The 5,843-nt window shown below is 34.4% G+C and overlaps 1 protein-coding gene across 1 annotated transcript in view; it reads left to right on the forward strand.

The window, feature by feature from the left end:
- The first annotated feature begins 1,730 nt into the window (after positions 1-1,730).
- The window catches only part of FBXO16 (F-box protein 16), a 20,553-nt gene continuing 16,440 nt past the window's right edge, over positions 1,731-5,843 (forward strand). The window contains exon 1 of the mRNA XM_029285908.1: positions 1,731-1,741. The gene's annotated coding sequence lies outside the window, so the exon portion shown is untranslated. The remainder of the gene's footprint in view (positions 1,742-5,843) is intronic.

The raw sequence follows: 5,843 nt of genomic DNA on the forward strand, positions 1-5,843 counted from the left end.
TTTTGAACTCTCAATAGCTGGATTTTTGTTTGTTATCTCTTCCAGCAAGCTCTAGGAAAACACTTTTCACAATATTGACCACTTCTAAATCTAATGAAATTAATCTTCTTGTTTAAAAGTGGTTACTGGTGGTTTTAAATGTTTGCATATTAGTTTTTAACTTGTTTTTTAAGATGTTGTTTTTACCTGTTGTGAACATCCCAGACATCCTTAGGTGAGATGGGAAGTCATACAAATTGAATAAATGAATAAATAAATCTGTAGGTGAGGAGATTCTCTGTTCCATCTAAGTTTCTTACCAGGCATGGTTGAACATACCTTAACCACATTTTTCCATGTATCATTTCTCCCTCTTCATTTTTCTGGACTTATAAAACCATTTTGTCCACTGAGGACATACTGGAAATTCTAATTACTACAATATTGTATAAACTTCAAATTGATTTTTAGACATTTTAAATGTATATTGCCTATATACAAAGTTTAGGCAGATTCACAGTCTATAAATAGCCATGTAATAGTATGGTATCCCTTTGTCCATATTGATGCATCTTTAAATGTTAGTTGCTGCTGAAGATTCCGTGTGGGAGACCTGCTATCATTATACCCTAATTGTGGGCATTGGAGTACCATCTGATTAGCTAGGGATGATGGACTTGATGGACTCTAGGTCCAGGAGGTGGGATAAGATGGATTTGGGACATCATTTTTTAAAGTATTTAACAAGAAAAGTGGAACTTGTGTAAACTCAAACATAAAAACACCAAAAATTGTATTGTACAAGTCTTCTGATGCAGACAGGATTCTGATTATTTCTTAAATTAGAATTGCCTCTTTTATCATGTTCTTCTGACAGCTTAATTTACTTAATTGTTTCTGATAATGTAATGAGTCATTTCTTATTGAGTCTTACAAAAAGTAATTTTAAAATTAGTTTTATTTCTTTATAGGTATTTGAAGAAAGAAGAAACTTGTTGGGGAAATGGGTAATAATCTTTTATTTCAATTGCTCTGTCAATCTCGCAGGCTTCAATATTTATTGTACAATAACTAGATGATATTGGGAAATGTAAACATACTCCAAAACCCTTACAATCAGCATTTTTTTTTACCATAGAACATAGTGTATGAATTGTTTTAAAAAGAGCATAACATTTATTTAAGAGTATTTCCGAAATGGTACACTCACAGTGCAAAAGATTTTTACTTCTATAGTTCTATAATTCCTCAATTATAGAAATTGTCTGAAGGACATTCATTTGGGAAGGATGATTTAGAGGTCATTTATCCCTTATACTATACATAAACAATGTATTCTAGGTCTTCAAACAAATATGTTCCCCAGTGTGTATTCAGTATATAACAGTGTTTTTATCATGCCACTTCTGTGAAATTCTCAGTAGCACCTGACTTTCTTATCTTAGGAACAGAGTTTGAACTAGGTGGCCAGTGATCCACTAGAAAACTTTCGTATCTCTCAATATCCTTCCTTCCTTCCTTCCTTCCTTCCTTCCTTCCTTCCTTCCTTCCTTCCTTCCTTCCTTCCTTCCTTCCTTCCTTTTTTATATAGCCTCCCATACATTACTTTAGCAGCTTACAATAACATACATCAAATATATTACAAACAAAGTGATTGAGGAAAATTATCATAGACATATCTGTACCTTAAGGGGTATCTTATACAACGTTTCCTGTTCTNCTTTCAAGGCCACTTTTATTGCCAATAGAAAACTGGCATCAGGTAGGCCTCATGTGATGCTACATGAATTGGGCAAGAGCCCAATCTTCAGTTTCAAAGCCAAAATCATAACCTCTCAAAAGAGAGAACTTTTGTCTAGATTAAGAGATTTGTAATACTTTGGATACTCCATAAGAGAGAGCATATTTGTCTGTGATATCTACCAGTGGAATCGATTTCTCTCAAACATGCTTCAGACTGCTCTGTTGGGTTGAGGAACCTGTTGGAAAGATTTGAAGGGGAAGGGAAGGGTTCTGCTTCATTTATTCATATTAATATTATATACAGCCATCTTTAGCTTTCCCACATTAGGTTCTGAAAGCTTAAATAACATAAGCTTATAACTTCAAATAATCTCACTAAAGAAAAATCAGCAGTACAAAAAAGACTAACAGTTATATTAATGGATGCTCAAAAAACAAATTGATCAGTTGTTTTAAACATAAGGTTCTCCCTCAATATATATTTTTCATTAATGAAGGAATCAGTACCTTTCATTCCATATATATTCTGCAAAATATATAGGAAAATTAAGTGCTGTTTTAAAAAAAGATCTTCATATTTGCATAGATTTCCACAATCAAACAATTCTGAAGTTAAGCCCAGAAGTGAATTGAATTTAAGCTATTTTTCTTTCTATTAAAAAACTTTCTTTAGCTTTCTATAAAGTTATTGATTTTTATAAAAAAGCAAAGTTCTACTCTCACTGGAAATGTGAAAAATTAAATCCACATTTCCTTGTACTGTAAATCATTACAATTTTTTGTAATTAAATTCTTAATTTCTGGATCAAGAAAAAATTATTGAATGGTTTACAAGGTTTTGTAATACCTTAAAATATAGAATTACCAGTTGTATTTATTATGCGAGAGACATTTGGTGTAGTGGTTAAGGCATCAGGCTAGAAACTGGGAGACTGAGTTTTAATTCTGCCTTAGGCAAAAATCCTACTGGGTAACTTTGGGCCAGCCTCTGTCTTTGAACCTTAGAAAGGAGGCAATGGTAAACCAATTCTGAAAAACCTTGCCAAGAAAACTGCAAGAACTTGTGGAGGTAGTCTCTGAAAAATCAAACATGACTGAACATAAGTGAAAAAAATTTGGAATGAAAGTCTGTTTAAATCATGTTTTATATATAGTATACACAAGGTGGGATAAAATTGAATTAAGCATATTTGAAAATTCTTTAGGGGCTCTTACGTAGGATAAAAAAAATATTCTAGATACTACTAACCCTTCCAAGTCTTTATTACTTCATTAGTTTTGTTAGAATCCAGTGGCATCCAATCTAAACTGTTTATTTTATAAAAGCCCTAAATTTATATATTAAAGAACTTAGGGACATAAATTTCCAAAGTATCTAAAAGACATAAAATAATATCTGACCATAAAATCAGCCTTGTCTAAACTAATATTTTTAACATATACAGATATTCCTAATAGCATAAGGCAGCTCTAAATACATAATAGGAATTGAGAATAACTTGTTTATTTATCATGTCAATACAATATAGTTTGAGGCAGCTTAGAATGTTGCATAATCTCAGTCTATGTTTATTTAGAAAGCCACAGTAAAGAAAATAAGAAAATAACACTATGAGTGTTAAATAATAATTGAGGGACACATATACTTATCCAAGTTTCAAAACCTCAAAGTACTTCTGAAAATATTGAGTAGTTTTAAGTATATCAAAACCCTTTCCTGTGTACAAAGAAATAATTGGAAGTGGATTGTGCTCATTTTAAGATAAAACTGCTATATCAGTTAGAAGTGTAATGCAAACACTGAGACTAAAATAACAGAGTACAACTATAAATCAAATCATAAAATTGTTGTTTTGGGGAGAATGTTTGCAAGAAGATACTACAATAGGCTGCTTTTTCTAATTTCCTAATTCAGAATTAGTTTACAAATCTATGATGCAGACATTTCTGTTTCTTCTGTTTTTAAATAAGTTTCAATATTTTTCTTACGTTCTTGATTTCACTTGCTGTAAAAAAAATGTATGCTCTCCAGTTATATTATAATATATACAGTGAATTCCAGTTTCTCCCAGCTAGAAGGCTCATATTTGAATTCTGTTTTTTTATTTTCTTAATGGATTTTTATAGAGAAAACAAAATATTTCATTGTTTAAAGTTTATGGCTACCCACTAATGGAAGGAGTGAGGAAATTGAAAAGGTTGCAGTAGAAAAGGCCAAAGTCATTGCTGCAGAAAATCTTCTCTTGAAGCCATTCTGCCCTCCCTCTTTTCTTAGTTCTAGTCTTTATATAGGTAAAATTGCTTTACTCACAAGCAAGAGCAATCCCCCTGTTTTAGTTTACATACTGTATCCTATGTTTTTTCTCATGATTTTTTTCTTCCCTGTATTTTGAAATCATAGACCAGGGGTCCCCAACCTGTGGGCCGTGGCCCAGTACCAGTCCATGGCCTGTTGGCCATCGGGGCGCGGGAATGGCTGGCGAGTGCGTGCACATGTGTGCACACTCCCCCCACTCACACTAGCCCCGTTGAGAGGGGGCTAGCCGCTATGTGAGCGCTAGCGGCCCCGTTTGCCAATGCATGCAGGCGCTATTGCTGCCACCAACATCGTGCAGGCTCTAGTGGCCCATTTGAGCATGTGCGCAGGCACTAGGGCTACCACCACCATGGATGCGCGTGGCTCCGTTTGCGCATGCATGTGGGCACTTGTGCTACCATGGTACACACGGCTTTGCATGTGCACAGGCACTAGTGCTGCCACAGTGCATGTGACCTTTTGTGCATGCGTGCAGGGGCGCATGCAAATTTTCCTGCTCCTCCCTTTCTCTCTGGGTCGCCAAACTGGAAAGGTTGGGGACCTCTGTCATAGACTAATAAAAGACAATATGTATGAAAAAGAGATTGAATCAATCTCATGGTTACATATTAATTGATGGAGTGTACCGCTTTAAATTAAATACATTGATTTATTCAACCATTGAAAAATGCAGACTTTTAAAGCCTGTGTGTCTTGGAAGCCCCAGTTTAGCATTTCTGCTGAGTTAAACCGGGATTAGCACAATGTAAAAAAATCATTCTAATGACTTTAATTAATATGATACAAGCATTATAATAATTAATCTTTCTTAAATATAATTCAATTATGTCTGTAAACAGCTTACCTTGGCTCCTTGACTTTCTATGATTTTATTGGGACTTCAAATTCCAGTCATTTGATATTGTAAAGTGACACAGCTAAAAATACTGTAGATATCTTGTTGTTCCATTCCCTAATTGCTAATCCTTCAAAATAGATACATCACAACACATAGAAGTACATTTTTGAATTGTTAAAACAGCCTTACATAGAGGCATCTGCAAACTGCTTATGAAGCAGTCCTACTAGCCAGGAGAAAGATGTGGCTGCTTTCATAATTTGAAAAAAAGTGTGTGTTGCAATTCACCTCTTTCTAAGATTTTGCACAACCCTACTATAAATGACTAGAACACAAGCAAATACAAAGGCTACCTAATAAAAACCATAGCATTCCAGCTTAATTATACTGTAACTAGTTTGATTACAATTTGTAACATGGATATTTTTATGTTTCTAGGAATCACAGTCCAGTTCTGTTATGATTTTGATGTTGTAGTAAATATCATTATCTTGTGTTTCCAAAAAAATGGGTTTTAGAGTAGTGTGGCAGAAATACTTGTAGGTGGGAATGACCTGAGGAGAACAAATAGAATGATGTCCTAACCTAAAAGAAAAAAACTTAGGAGGAATAGTTGGAAATGTTGGGATAGGTTTAGCCAGGAGAAGACAAGACTCCCTATCTGCTGGGGTTCTAGCGGGCTTCTTTGCGCAGTTGGTTGGCTACTGTGAGAACAGACTGCTGGACTAGATGAGCCAAGAGTCCTATCCAGTAGCTTACATTATGTTCTTAACAGTGCCAGATATGAACTTTGGTTTTCTTGGGTAATTTGGGCCATTTAAACAAATATTTATGTCATACATAATAATTAATACATTTAAAATATTCTCACTTTTACTAGTGGTTTATGGTCCATAGGCTGAAACCCATTGCAGTAAACCATCAGGAACTACAGAGCCTATGATTTTGGATTGGATCCAGGCTAAA

Source organism: Protobothrops mucrosquamatus, unplaced genomic scaffold, assembly GCF_001527695.2.
Source record: "Protobothrops mucrosquamatus isolate PMUCROS unplaced genomic scaffold, P.Mucros_1.0 scaffold2473, whole genome shotgun sequence".
Classification (NCBI taxonomy): Eukaryota; Metazoa; Chordata; class Lepidosauria; order Squamata; family Viperidae; genus Protobothrops; species Protobothrops mucrosquamatus.